Source organism: Camponotus floridanus, unplaced genomic scaffold, assembly GCF_003227725.1.
Source record: "Camponotus floridanus strain SB8 unplaced genomic scaffold, Cflo_v7.5 scaffold2, whole genome shotgun sequence".
NCBI lineage: Eukaryota > Metazoa > Arthropoda > Insecta > Hymenoptera > Formicidae > Camponotus > Camponotus floridanus.
The window spans coordinates 2,706,172-2,719,440 of record NW_020229325.1 but is presented as its reverse complement, the minus strand read 5'-3'; the positions used below and the strand labels follow the sequence as shown (position 1 = coordinate 2,719,440).

At 36.3% G+C, this 13,269-nt stretch overlaps 2 protein-coding genes across 3 annotated transcripts in view; one reads left to right on the top strand and one right to left on the bottom strand.

The window, feature by feature from the left end:
* The window catches only part of LOC105253582 (myotubularin-related protein 10-B), a 30,628-nt gene extending 23,939 nt beyond the window's left edge, over positions 1-6,689 (bottom strand). Inside the window, exon 1 of the mRNA XM_025408091.1 lies at positions 6,331-6,689. The gene's annotated coding sequence lies outside the window, so the exon portion shown is untranslated. The remainder of the gene's footprint in view (positions 1-6,330) is intronic.
* LOC105255027 (leucine-rich repeat-containing protein 24) overlaps positions 3,166-13,269 on the top strand; it is a 123,177-nt gene continuing 113,073 nt past the window's right edge. The window contains exon 1 of one of the 2 annotated variants that reach the window (XM_025408090.1): positions 3,166-4,026. The gene's annotated coding sequence lies outside the window, so the exon portion shown is untranslated. Of the gene's footprint in view, positions 4,040-13,269 lie in introns of both variants that reach the window. The other variant, XM_025408088.1, reaches the window with a different exon arrangement.

Below are 13,269 nucleotides of genomic sequence, written 5' to 3'. Positions count from 1 at the left end.
GTTCAGGATTCGCATCTCCTCAGACAAGTAACACATGCATAACTAATTACCCCCCTTTGTCGCACCTACCTTCGCCGCCCTTCGTGTCCTTCTCCTCCTCCTCCTCTTCCTCCTTCCCACGGATAGCGAACTTTGCCGACGCGCGTGTTAAATATGTAAATGAATTACGAGATTAGTGCATAGTCAACTTAAGCAGTCGATTTAAATGCACCGCGACGGACCGACGCGGTGGAGGGTCGGCGAGGGGGCGAGGGGGCGAGGGGGCGAGGATGGGAAAAGGGTCACTCAGACGATCGCGCAAATCGAGGAGGAAAATTCGCGAGGTCGCGCGACTCTCTACGGAGGAAATGGAAAATTTGCGGCGGTTCGTGAAAAACCGAAAATTCAATTTCTCTTGGCGTGCCGCCACTCGACGGGAAAATTTCCCCTCAGACTTCACCGTCGATCGGATTGAAATCCGAATATCATCGATTCGGCGGGACACTCGTAGGAAACGGATATCAGGGATCCCCTCAACAGGTTGGGAATTCTACGCATCCCTGCAAGCACCTGTCGACAAGTACCTGATTACTTCTCCCTCCTTCCCCCTCCTCCCTCTCATCTCCTTGTTAAACAGGAAATTATAATCGATGAATCGCGATTTCATGTTCGCGATATATGCTCAGATCAGATTGATGAGGGAAATTATATATATATATATGAAAATACATAAATATACACAGGGTGTCAGGGCAGGAAAAGATGTGTAATTTACAATTAACAATTACATTTTTTTTTTTTTCGAAACAATTATGTGTTTTCTTTACACTAATTGATTCCTCTCATTATTTTGTACATAAAAGTAAGATAATCGAAAAATGAATATTTTACTAGATATTTTATGGTTTATGTAAAAATAAAGAAATTATGTCAAGCCTCATAACTCGAAAAGTACTCGATGAAAAAATATTTTATTATAGTGTTTTGAAAAGCTCTCGGGGTAGGCTACAAGAGCCTTTTTTTGGAAAGAGATTGCCCTGACATCCTGTATATGTACATGTTAAAATTGAATTTTTTCGAAAAGAAATGTCAATAAATTTACTTCAAAATGGTAATGAGTTTATTATACGTATATATAACGCGTATATGTATAATAATCCCGAAGCTCTTTAAATTAATCGCAGCATTATTGAAATACAGTAACAAATTGAAATGAACGACGAGAGCTGTCCTTTAAATGTCATCGATCGATTCCGAGCGTTCCGAGAATGAAAATACCGCGTTTGATGAATTTCAAATATTCTCCGCTTCTTATCAAGCATCCCCGAATTGTTGAAATTGCTGGCGATGCTTCAATCGCAACACATAACTTCGTTGTTTTGTTTCTATCATGCAGTTAAATTTTATTATTTTCTTTGTTACGTCACTTTTTTTCTCTTTCCTTTACATTGGAAAGCATTCACGCAGTTATTTGAAATATAACAGAGTAAATAAATACTCGGAATGCCTTTTCGGGATTTTTTAGCGATACTTTAATATAATATACATACTTGAATATTTTCGTTGGAGAATGTGACGACGATAAGAAGTCTGGTCTCTATTATTGTCCTTAAAGCCGTCGATCCTTAGCGACCTTGTTTACAGCCTTGTTTCCAGTCATTTGACGCGCAGCATTTCACGACGACGAACGCTTCTTCACACAATACCGCGTACGAAAGGTTAAATATCAGACGATTGTGTATCGAAAAGACTTCTACGAGCGAGACGATGTTTGCGATATTTAATTATTTATTAGCGGGATGTCGCGAAATTAAAGTTATGTAATAACCATATATATAATAAATATAGATACGCGATATCGATCAAATGTTGCGACAAAATTAAAAAGAGAAACAGAGAGCTTTCGAAAGTATAGTCTTCTCTCTCGAATGTAAAAATACAAGAGTCGTATAAAAATATCATAGACATAGAGATGAATCTCTATTTCATTAAAAAAGAGATTCATATTCTCATTCAATGGAATTAAAGCACACTCTCGAAATATTGTGTTCTGTGTTTTTAATTTTGATAACGCATACGCGACTAAGATACGCGTCTATGTTTATTGTCTATGGTTATAACTAAGGAAAAACAAAACTAGCCGAAGACTCATTCAAAGTCTATCGTCTCGTACCGATTGACGTAAACGCACAGGTAGGAATGGTGTCCCGGTATGTATGTATGGACGGTCATACGCACACACGCGAAGCACGCACGTCCGCGAGAGAATTTATTCATTAAATTTTCTTTTTATACAATTTAATTATTATTTAATTTAATAAAAAGGAATGCCGACCTTTAGGGCACGCGGTTAATCCGCATTTCTTAAAGAAAGAAATGAAAAATATATCGATATCGATATTAAGGATGTTTTGTATGTAAAATCCCAGCAAAAAGTAGCTGAAAATTAATATTGACGAATATCCACTTTTGTATTTTGAGTATAAGAAATTGTGTGTATTTTTTAATATTTATTGAGTTTTTATTAAAATATTCCAATTTTGTTAATTGAAATGATTAACTTTTGGCAGAGAATTTCGCCTTGTGACAGATACATGACTAACTTCATTAAATTATATTTAATATCTTTTTAACAAGTTAGGTACTTGTATAATATTATTTGACCAAATATTTCCTCTGTATCTCAACTTTTACAAATTTTAAACAAATTCTGAAATATTATTTCCATGTGTTTTTGTCATTTGAATCAACGTGGTTATACGTTTCCCATAAGAACACATTTTAATTCGGTGCAAATTAAAATCCTTATAACTTGTGAATGCTTTAGTGAATCGATTTAAAAATTGTACTGAAGATTCTAAACATATGTAAGGACATCTGTACAATTTTCATTAAATTCTCAATATTTTGAAAATAGCTACAAAACATCCTTAAAGCGCACGAGACACGTATAGAAATAGCGCGGTGTCCCACGCGGGATATAGCTGTCTCGCTTGCACTTTCTCGTTCGAACGTCGAGCGAGAGAGACGGCTAACACCGGACACCTCTAACTCGGTACGTCTTATAGTGCTTTCTCTCTCGCTCTTGTGCTGTGCGCAAAGGACGCAACATCGGAATGTGCCCCACTACTTTACCCCCACTTCCTCTCTCGCGGCCAGGCCCGCGATATGCGCGCTTCATTTGTTAGTGTGACGTCAGTGAGCAGTCACACAAGCATGTCGGGACCTTTCCTGTCGGTGCGTGACCTGTAGACGGTATTTCGTAATTCGCTGATTTTCTGTATGTGCGAAGAAGATAATCATATAGTGTGAGATTCGAAACTATTGTCGATCCGTTATTTGTCACAGAAATGTCAGAAAAATACGAGTAAAATATATTACGCGAGTGTACCGCGGCATTTTGACGTCGGCACAGCTGATGGCGCGAAATCGAAGGAAAGTGAAGTTAGTCGCAGACGCGTCGAACGCGAAGAGCCGTCTTTCTCGCCAAAACGCGTGTGTGTTGTCTATAGAATAGTGCCTTACAATTTGCGATTTCGTGCACACGTAAAGTGGAAATTTGCGACGAAACGTTGTTGACACACGGAACTGTTTACGCACCACTCTTCGCTACACGACCTTGCTATTGTCATGAGATGTGTCGTGTGTGTCGTGACATTTTAGAGTCGCAGATTAATTTCGCTGTTGTGAAGGAAAGTGAGTGATGTCGTCAGTTAACCTATATATGTGTACCTTATAATTCGCGAGTTTCCGCGAAGAAAAAAATTAAAGATTCTATCGGAAATTCCGAATCAAATATACGCATACAACGTCAATATAGCGCGACACGTTCGAAACGTATTATTTTATGTCGCTTGGCATATGTGTTCGAACTGTCGATTTTCGTGAGTGTTCGTGCAAATGCAAGGTCGAAAATCGGGAAAGCAGGGTGAATGAAACTACGGAGATTCTACGTAGCATGGATCGACGAGGATGATGTTTCCCTAGACAAATGGACAAGAGAGGTTATCGTCATTCGATGCTGGTCGTGACAGGATGCAGTGAAATGTAAGCGGATCACGTAAGTAGTCTGTAAATATTTCTCTATTTTTCTAGAAATAGTAGTTTTTTAACTGATATTTGCATAAACTATTTAGCGAAATTTTGCATTCGATAAAACCCTTGCGTATAATAATTTGCATAAAGATAAAATGATATAAAAATGTTGCGAAACAGTTTTGCACGAGGTTTGATGAGTCCCTTGGGAGCTACGTAAAAATAGAAGTTGTATAAAATTACAAATAATAGCTGCAAAATTATATATATAATTGTATGGGAATAATTTTCATTCTCTTGTGCGGGTAATCTTTTTTGGGAACACCTCTAAATTCGCGTAGATGCAAATTTAGTAGCGCGGTTTAATTTATTACTCTTTTAATTGACTTATACATCAAAAAAGAAAACAAAATATAACAACAAAAAGAAGAATTTGTTTTCAAATCTTGTAATTTATTTTTTTTCTCTCAGAGAAAAGCTTTGAAATCTCTTTAATTTTCCATTTTATTGCGTTGTCTTTCTACTTTAATATTAATTAACACATTTCAATATTAATTAATTAGAAATTAATTGCATTAATTCTATTGCAATAATTAATGATAATGTTGCAACGTAATTATAATTAATTATATATATATATATATATATATATATATATATATATATACATACATATAGGGTATCCTATAATATGTGAAGTCCACTTTAGAAGTATATTTAGCATTTGAAAATGATAAAAAAAGAAAATGTACAAATAAAGTAAATGTAAAAAAATTGTACATGTATGTAATTTTTATTTGATTTTGTATTTTAATATTTTAACAATTTGTATCTGTTTATTTTAACAAAAAACGAAGATTGATTATTAGAGCTCAAAATAATTATCTTGCATGTGTAAACGTTTTAATATATATTGATCTTTAAATTATTTTGACTGTTTCAAATATTTTTCGGATTTGCTGGCAATCTTGTTCAATTCTCTGGGATGAAATATTTCAATATTGATCAATTTTCTAGTGGAATATTTCAATATTGTTAATTGATTTTTTTCAGACAATAGATTTCGAAAGAGATTCCACAACTAAAAATATAAATAAATAACATTTATACATATATATACAGTCAAATATAGTGTGGTCATTCTGAGCATCTTTTTTAAAGCAGATACAGTATGCTAAGACAGAATTCGTTGTAATTCGAAAATAAGGTCAAATTAAATATGTAAGCATTCTTTTCTTAATCTTTTATGCTAAATCTATTTCTAAAAAAATAGATTCCATATATTATTAGACATCCTCTATAAAATTATATACTATTAAAAATTATGTATAATTAAAGTATTTATAAAAGAAAGATTCAGTGATATATATATAAACACATGTGATTTATTAGATTTTTTAAAATCCATCTTTTACAATTATAAAAATTAAACTTAATTATTTAAAATTAATTAATAAAGAAATTAAAATTATTTATTTAAAATAAAAATAAATTGTTTAAAATTGTATAAAATTTACTTTTTCTATATTGTTTTGCATGTCTATGTGTTTTGCAAAATTATACCTTAATTATGCATAGTATTAATTAACGTAAAAATTAACCGCGGGATTGAGTAAGATATCAGGAGTTCAGTTCGAATTACGTACTTGGAGTTTTAGTAGTACAAGACTGTCGTATATGCGTTCGGCTTAGTATATGTGCTATTCTGTCATCTACTTGGTTGCACATTGCCGGCTTTATCTACCTGGCGGAGTACCTATTTCTGTAATTAGGTATTTAAGGGCGCACGTTACAACGTGATCGATTTCACGTTGAGTATCATCGTGCCATCAACTAGGTAACATTCTGAGCTGCATAATGAAATGTAATAGAATGAATCACGTCTTCATTAATTTATTTAGCACTAATGGAACAAAATATGTCACAGGTTGCTTATACACAAGTATAACGAAAAATGTGAAATTTTCTGTTCTTTTTTTTCGCTTCAATTTTTTTTATTAAAAAATTCGCGTTGAAATCGTACATCGATTTAGATTCGTAAATTGTTGGATAATTTGAAATTCTTCATTTTTTTCAGACTAAAAAATACTCGTTTTTCGCAACCCCATTAATTACAATTTATAAATTTCCTTTTGAGATGTCTAAAAATATGATATATTGTTATTTTGAAAAGAGATGCGCAGTACTCATTAATTCCTGGGATTATTACATTTCAAAGGATGCTCCCTTCGCGATTAGAATTAAGAGTTAAAACGTCCTTCACTTTCTGATCCCTGCGTAAGTACCGGGATAAGCCTCGCCGCATATTGTGCTGACCTTTCATTGTCGACGGTGGTCCGAGCTTCGTTACGTTCTCTAGCTGACACGGCCGTTTTCCGTAATTAGAATTTCCATTTCCATCCACTCTCCGGTTTCTCTCCGGTGTTTTTACTTCTGTTTACACTTTCATGTCCGTAGAAATGTCTACTCCATCGCATACGCGTATCCTTCCTCGCGTGCACGTCTTTCTCCGCGTAGGACTCGTTCTGACGTTAACACTCTCCCGTAAGCTCGCTTTCAGGCACCGGTTCCGGTAACGACTCTTAATCCACGAGAACGTTAATCTGTTTCTTATGCGCTCGTGCTCGCCCTCGCTCTCGTAAATTTCGTTGCGCTTGTACCGCGCCCATATCAGCAATCCGTGCAATTTCGAACTGCGACGCTCGCACATTTGTAAAATGTTTTATTCTTGGCGCGAACTTTGGACTCTTAGGAAATTTAAGATTACTCCGAATTTTCAATTTTCGTCAATGAACACACGTTTGGACCTTTGTGAGATTTGTAAGATTATTCCAAACTTTCAATTTTTGTCACAATAAACTGTGACTGAATGAATAAGAGGGTTTAAGGGAAGTGCGATAAAAATTATAGGTAATAATTATTTCCTAAAAATTAAGAACTTCTCCACAGGATTATTCTCTCTTTAATCTGCAATAATTTATTAAAATTTCATGATAATTTATGCAAAAAGAGATTTTTATCGAAATGAATCTATGTGAAATTTTGATCTTTAACATACGAGTTGGCTGTATTATTTTTTCCGTCTATTTGCCTAATCTGGCGCGATTCATCTCGTATTCGCCTGGCCTCGTATCCCAACTGACCGACAGCCATCCCAGCGCTGGGCTGATCTCCAATTTAGATCTCGATTTAGCGTCCTGCCGCGTCGTGCTTGGCGCAATGTTCGGACGCGAGATTAGGTGGTGTTCCGTCTTATGCACTGTATAGCGTCGGGATTATAGGCTCTAAACGGGCGGGGGAGTAACGTTACGAGATGATACGTGTGTACGCGTCGTGGCTTTGTCGTGTCCGCCGGCTGTCACGGCCATTCCCGTAATGGAACGTTTGTTCCAGATTGAGTTTGCCCCCCCGGGGGATTCTCGCGCAATGTAAAAGAGAGACGCCATCTCTCCGTTCGATTCATTTCGAATTTTCTTTTCAGTCTCGATTCCTCGAGTGCAACGGGAATAATTGAAATCGCGCGTCGATATTAACGAGTGTCGCGTAAATTTGCAACGATTAGAATCGTACACGCGATACAGAAATCCCGCATCAATTATTGCTATTTAGCGACTGGACAAACTGGCAAATTGACTGCAAATTTGTTTAATTACGCGCAGCTCATATAATTCGAAATATATATCATTCTCCCCTGAAGAAATCACCAATATATTTCGTATCATTTGCCCATTATTTTTTTTTTCTAGTATCGATAGCGTAATATATCTAGAGGTACGGTTTTACATGTACTATCATTCGCTACATCGTTTTACAGATTTTTAAAGCGGTAAAAAGCGCCGTTTTAGCTTTTAGCGTTTAGCTGCAACTTGTACGTCGCAAATCGTGACTTGCCTCCGACGATTATCGTTGATAAGGGTTGCGATATCGTTACACGGTCGAAACACACGGCATTCGGTACTTTAAAATGGAAATCCGATGGCGGACCCAGCACTCGTACGGTAGCCGAATCGAATTACAGCAATAACATTGGCGCTTGATTCGCGCCGAGCAGATATTATTATATATGTATATTTATGGAGATTTACGGGAGAGTGATTTGTGTACGTTTGGAACAGTGGTGAGGGGACGATTGGTGATTTCTTCAGGGAAGAATGATATATATTTCGAATTATATGAGCGCAATTAAACAAATTTGTAGTCAATTTGCCAGTTTGTCCAGTCGCTAAATAGGAATAATTGATACGGGATTTCTGTATTAAGTTATAATCTAGATAAATACGTGCACGCACTTGTCAACTTGCGCGCGCGTTTATTCTAAAATCAAACGCATATTCGCGACGAAGAATGTTTTAGGTTTTTTATTGGATTTTCGAAACGCGAAATATTTCGAAATATTTGTCGGATTTAAATGACATTTCGCGATACGACGCGCACACGTTGCGTGTGATTCCGCCGTCCTCGAATGAATCGCAGGTGGAATACGCGAATATGTGAATCGCACACATGCAGATGCAACGCACGTGGATGCAACCAGACGCTTGACGGCTGATCATTAATCGTGCCTCGCAATTCGAAATTAGACACCCGTCCTTCTGACTTTGCCCATCCGCTTCCTAGAAACTGCTGAAACGAGGTCTTTAGAATAGCAGGGGATAAGATAAAAAGAAGGGTCGGACCCGGGAGTAATCGTGACGATGGCGGAAAAGGAAGAGATAGCGCAGAGAAATCGCGCCCTTCGTCTTGTCTATCTTGAAAAAAAATTCGGGTCGATTTTCTTATCTTTTTCATTAGCTTCTTCTTTTCTCAAAAATTAAGCGTCATTTATAGCACTATTTATTTTTTCAACGGACCACGGTTTAACATCTATAAATTTATTTGTCGCCCACGCTATGAATTTATTTATTGCAACGGATTTGTTCCGTTCCCTTTCGTCTTTCAGTCGCGGGATGTGATCCGGATACGAAATACTCCGGGTTTACTTTAGTCACCCTCCATTCCCTTTCTTCGTTCGGGCCGAACACGATGATCGAGGCGACGTCGTCGTCGTCGTCGACGACGACAGCGTCGAGCAGACTTTTTGTCACGGCGGAAGGGGAGCCCCGGGAAGAGAGTAGAATCGACCTTCGGGTTATCGGGAATCCCAGTGCGGTGAATCTCGGGAAATTAGTGTCGACGAGTTCCCCGCGCGATTTGTTGCTTTTCCCGTCGGGAGATGAGAGAAAAAATTTTTGCGTCGACAGTATTTACCCGCCGTTTGGACAAATTTGATTTAACGTTTAAACGGTCACGTGAGATTTATATTCACACACTTCGAAAATTCAAAAGACATATACATATCCTGCTATAATAAAATATTTTAAAATCAAGGAGAAATTGAAGCTAATATTTGATTAAAAGTTAGAAATTTTTATTTATTAAAAGAATCGGATAAATAAAATTGATTTTTAGTCCAAAATAAAATTATGTTTACCGCTTTAACAAAAATGTGTAATATGGCTTTTTGGTCATTTTAAAATTCATTTTGCTCGGCAATTAAAAAATCAAATGTAGCCATAATGTATAGATTGTGCTAATTATTATAATTTGTTTTAATAAGTTGTTTTTGAATATAAGAATTGAAATTTAAATTGCTTATAAGAAAAAATTAAAATTTACAACATTAAAATATAAATTAAATTAAATTTATAATCTAATTTATATAATTAATAAATATAAAAATAAAAATAAAATATAAATTTTAAAATTGAAAAATTTAAGAAAAATTTAAATTCAATTACTATATTACTTATTGAAAAGATAATTAAATCAAGTTAATTTTTTTAAAAAACTTAAGTTAAAAAGTTTAATCAAAATAAATTAATTTGCTAGAGAGAAATTACAGAATTAATGTTTTCAGAAATAAGACGTGTCTTCCAGATATACATATTGTACATGATTTGATGAAATACATTTTTAATACATGGGGAAATTAATGGAAACCGTTTTACTCGAAGTGTATAGTGATAATAATTATACCAATGACTCTCTCTTGAACAACTTCGCTACAATTGATGTTGGCACGAGAACATGCTCGGAAAATTATGCTATATATATAGTCTGCACGCATAGTATAGTTAAATAAACTTTCGCGATATGGCGAGTAATCGAGAATCGCCAGTTCAAAAGGGTTGTAGTTGAATGAACGTTGTTGCTCGCGAAATGAATATTCCTGGTTATTAGGCAGTATAGCCGATTAGCTAATTGTGCTTGGTCACTCTTTGTCAGAGGATTCATATCCCGGTAACTCTTTGTTAGAGAATGCTCTCTGTAATTATTGACAATATTTAACACGCGGTTAATATCCAGCTTTGTTCGATTTAATCCACAAAATGAATTATTAACTGAGTATATTTTTTTACGTTATGTAAAGAGTAATTGTATAAAATATCTCGGAAATATAAAATATAGTACTATAAAAGCTTTTATACGTTGAAGCTTTAGGGTATCTAAAATAATTGTCACATTTGATTAAAAATATCTTTGTAACGACCTAGTATCTCGCTAGTTCCAAGTATCACGAGGATAATCGCATTTTGTCGAAATTGCGTGAATTGAATTACATCAGATGTCTAATTTCGAACGACGTATTTGCAAATGACAATTTCGTTTACATTCAGTGCGTGCAATTTGAACGTTTGCCGAGCAATGACAAGCAGCGAATCCGGTAAATTCGTCGTAAGCGATACCGAACTGAGCGTGAATTCGCGCGCAAATTCGCTTAACGAAGTTTGTAAAACAAGCGTCGCGCTCGCGCTCGCCTAATTGCTACTTTATTCTAGCGTAGAACGGAACTTAAGGCGACCAGAAGTTCGTCCCCTGTGTAACGCCATACCTGTTCTTACGTTCGCCAACTTGCGCGAGACAGTAATAGTTTTGGTCGACGAATTATCAGCCAGCCTCGAAATGCAATTTCAGACATCATATCGTGCATGATTTTGTGTATCAATTACGTATTACATAATATTATAAGCGCTTCTATTTCTAATCCTAGATGCGCCGATTGAAATAAACGCATTGAATAAACGAGGCGTATCCTCTTCAGGCCTGCTTAAAATTTCAATTGAAACTCTCGTCTGAGCCATTTAGCAGGAAAAGCCGGGAGGTGTATAAATAAAAATGAAGGAGAGACGCGTCTAAGAAGTCTCTCTGCCGCGCGAGAGAAGTCTCAGCGATGTCGCTTAATTTAACGACGATGAATCCGTTGTCCCGCAGCGGCCGTTTTATACGGGGCAGCTAGTTTATATTGTAGAGACCAGGAATAACTCCCTCGTAAGCGATATGATCCTACTGAGTTCGCTCGCTAGGAAAAATCAAAGTATAACACGACAGAAAATATCTTTTATATGTTTTTTTTTTTTTTTAATCGGATGATTTATATAGATAAAAGTTTTGAAAATTGTACAATGTGTAGTTTAGAAAAATATCAATGAAAAAATATCAATGAAAAAAAATATCAAAAAAAAAAATCAAATATTAATCGTGATATAAAGTGCAAAGAAGAATCGCTATGATTCTTGTAAAAACATTTCTATCACGATAAAAGATATTTAATAGATGGAAAAAAATTGACATTATTCTTTATACCATGCAGTTTGTCAAAACGTTGATTCTTTTCTTTTTAAAACGAGCGAATTATAACAGAGTGAACGCAAACTATTCCATCGGACTTGGAATAATCTTCGACATCGTTTTCATATATTGCGTAAATCATACATTTATTCGTCAGCAACGTATAAACAGACAGACGGTCTTTGTTGAGGGCGGAGAAACTCTCGAGCCAAGATCAAGGAACCGGGATAAAGAATCCTCTGGTTTCTCTCACGATGTTCTACATTTACGCTTTATCCTTCCTACAGACGACAATTTTTTTTTCTCGCATTAGAACAGACCGCATATATTTTTCTAAAAGCCGCGCGTCCTTTAAAATCAATTATATATTATTTGAGAAATTATAATATATTAGTTAGAGAATTTTATACATATATTATTTTTAATAAAAACGTTTTACAGTTTAGTAATCACACTTTTTATTTTATACATTATTTTACTCGTTTAGAATTTGCTGGTAAACCGCGTCACAAAAAGAAAATAAACTCGTGTAAAACAAATGGCTGGATTTTTTTTTTATGAAAATTGTCCTTCGTGTTTCCGCGTAAATCGGAAAGTAGCTTGTGGACTTTTTCGTGGCGCGGAGGACCTCGGCGAATAAAGTCAACGCGATTATAAAGGAAAAGTCCCGAGGATATACTCGTGGTTTACGAAGCCGGAACGAAAGTCGACTTTATACACTGCTTTTACCGCTACCCTCGTGCATACAGGGGCGAATACAATCCGGTTTGAGAAGTTGCATCAACTCACATTCGTTGTTTACATTTTTAATTCAATATTTTTCGCGCGCCTCGCCTTCAAAGGAACGCGATACTAATCCAATCGTCCGCGTTTATTTTTAAAAAGAGATTTCAGAGGCGCCGTCTCATTATAATGAATGAATTTTTTTAAATTTAATTTCTTGGACAAAGCTCGTCCTTATTAATTTTTCGATCCTTGCGTTGACACACCGATACACACGTTGCTTGTTGCTCATTTTTTTCCCATTATTTTCTTGGTTTCTCGCTTTCAACTCTCGCAGATTCTCCAACGCATACTATCCGCAGAACTTGTCACAAGAGGGAGAACAAAAAAAATATTTAAAAAATGCGCGAATTCCTCACCGTTATTTTTCTCTATCTTTTTGCCTCGAAGATATTCGTCCGCTTTACAAAGGAGCGCGAGTTCTCATGCCTCCGGGAAGCCAAGTCGATTCGCGAAAAAAAGGAAAAAAGGAATACCAGGATGCGTATCCTGTGCACATTCCGTAAATATATATTTTTCAGTTCGCGACAACGAACTTCCGTGTATTTCCGGCGAAGATCTCCGTTAGGAAAATTCCTCTCCCGGTGGTTCAAAAGGACACGCGAAGCTCGTAGCTCCTGCTAGTTCGAAGGGGTTAATATTAAGGGCGCATTTGTACGTGTCGCCTCCCCCTCCTCCTCTTCCTTCTCCTCCCCCTCCTCGTTCCCCATCTTCTCGTGGTATCCTCCCGGACGGCTGGTGACCCGATTTTCGCCGATAACGACGCCGTGTAGAAGCGTCTGCATAATTCAGCATCGCATGAAGCATCGTCCTTCTCGGTTGATACAAACCGCCATCACGTTTCGGCCTTCCAATATATTTCGG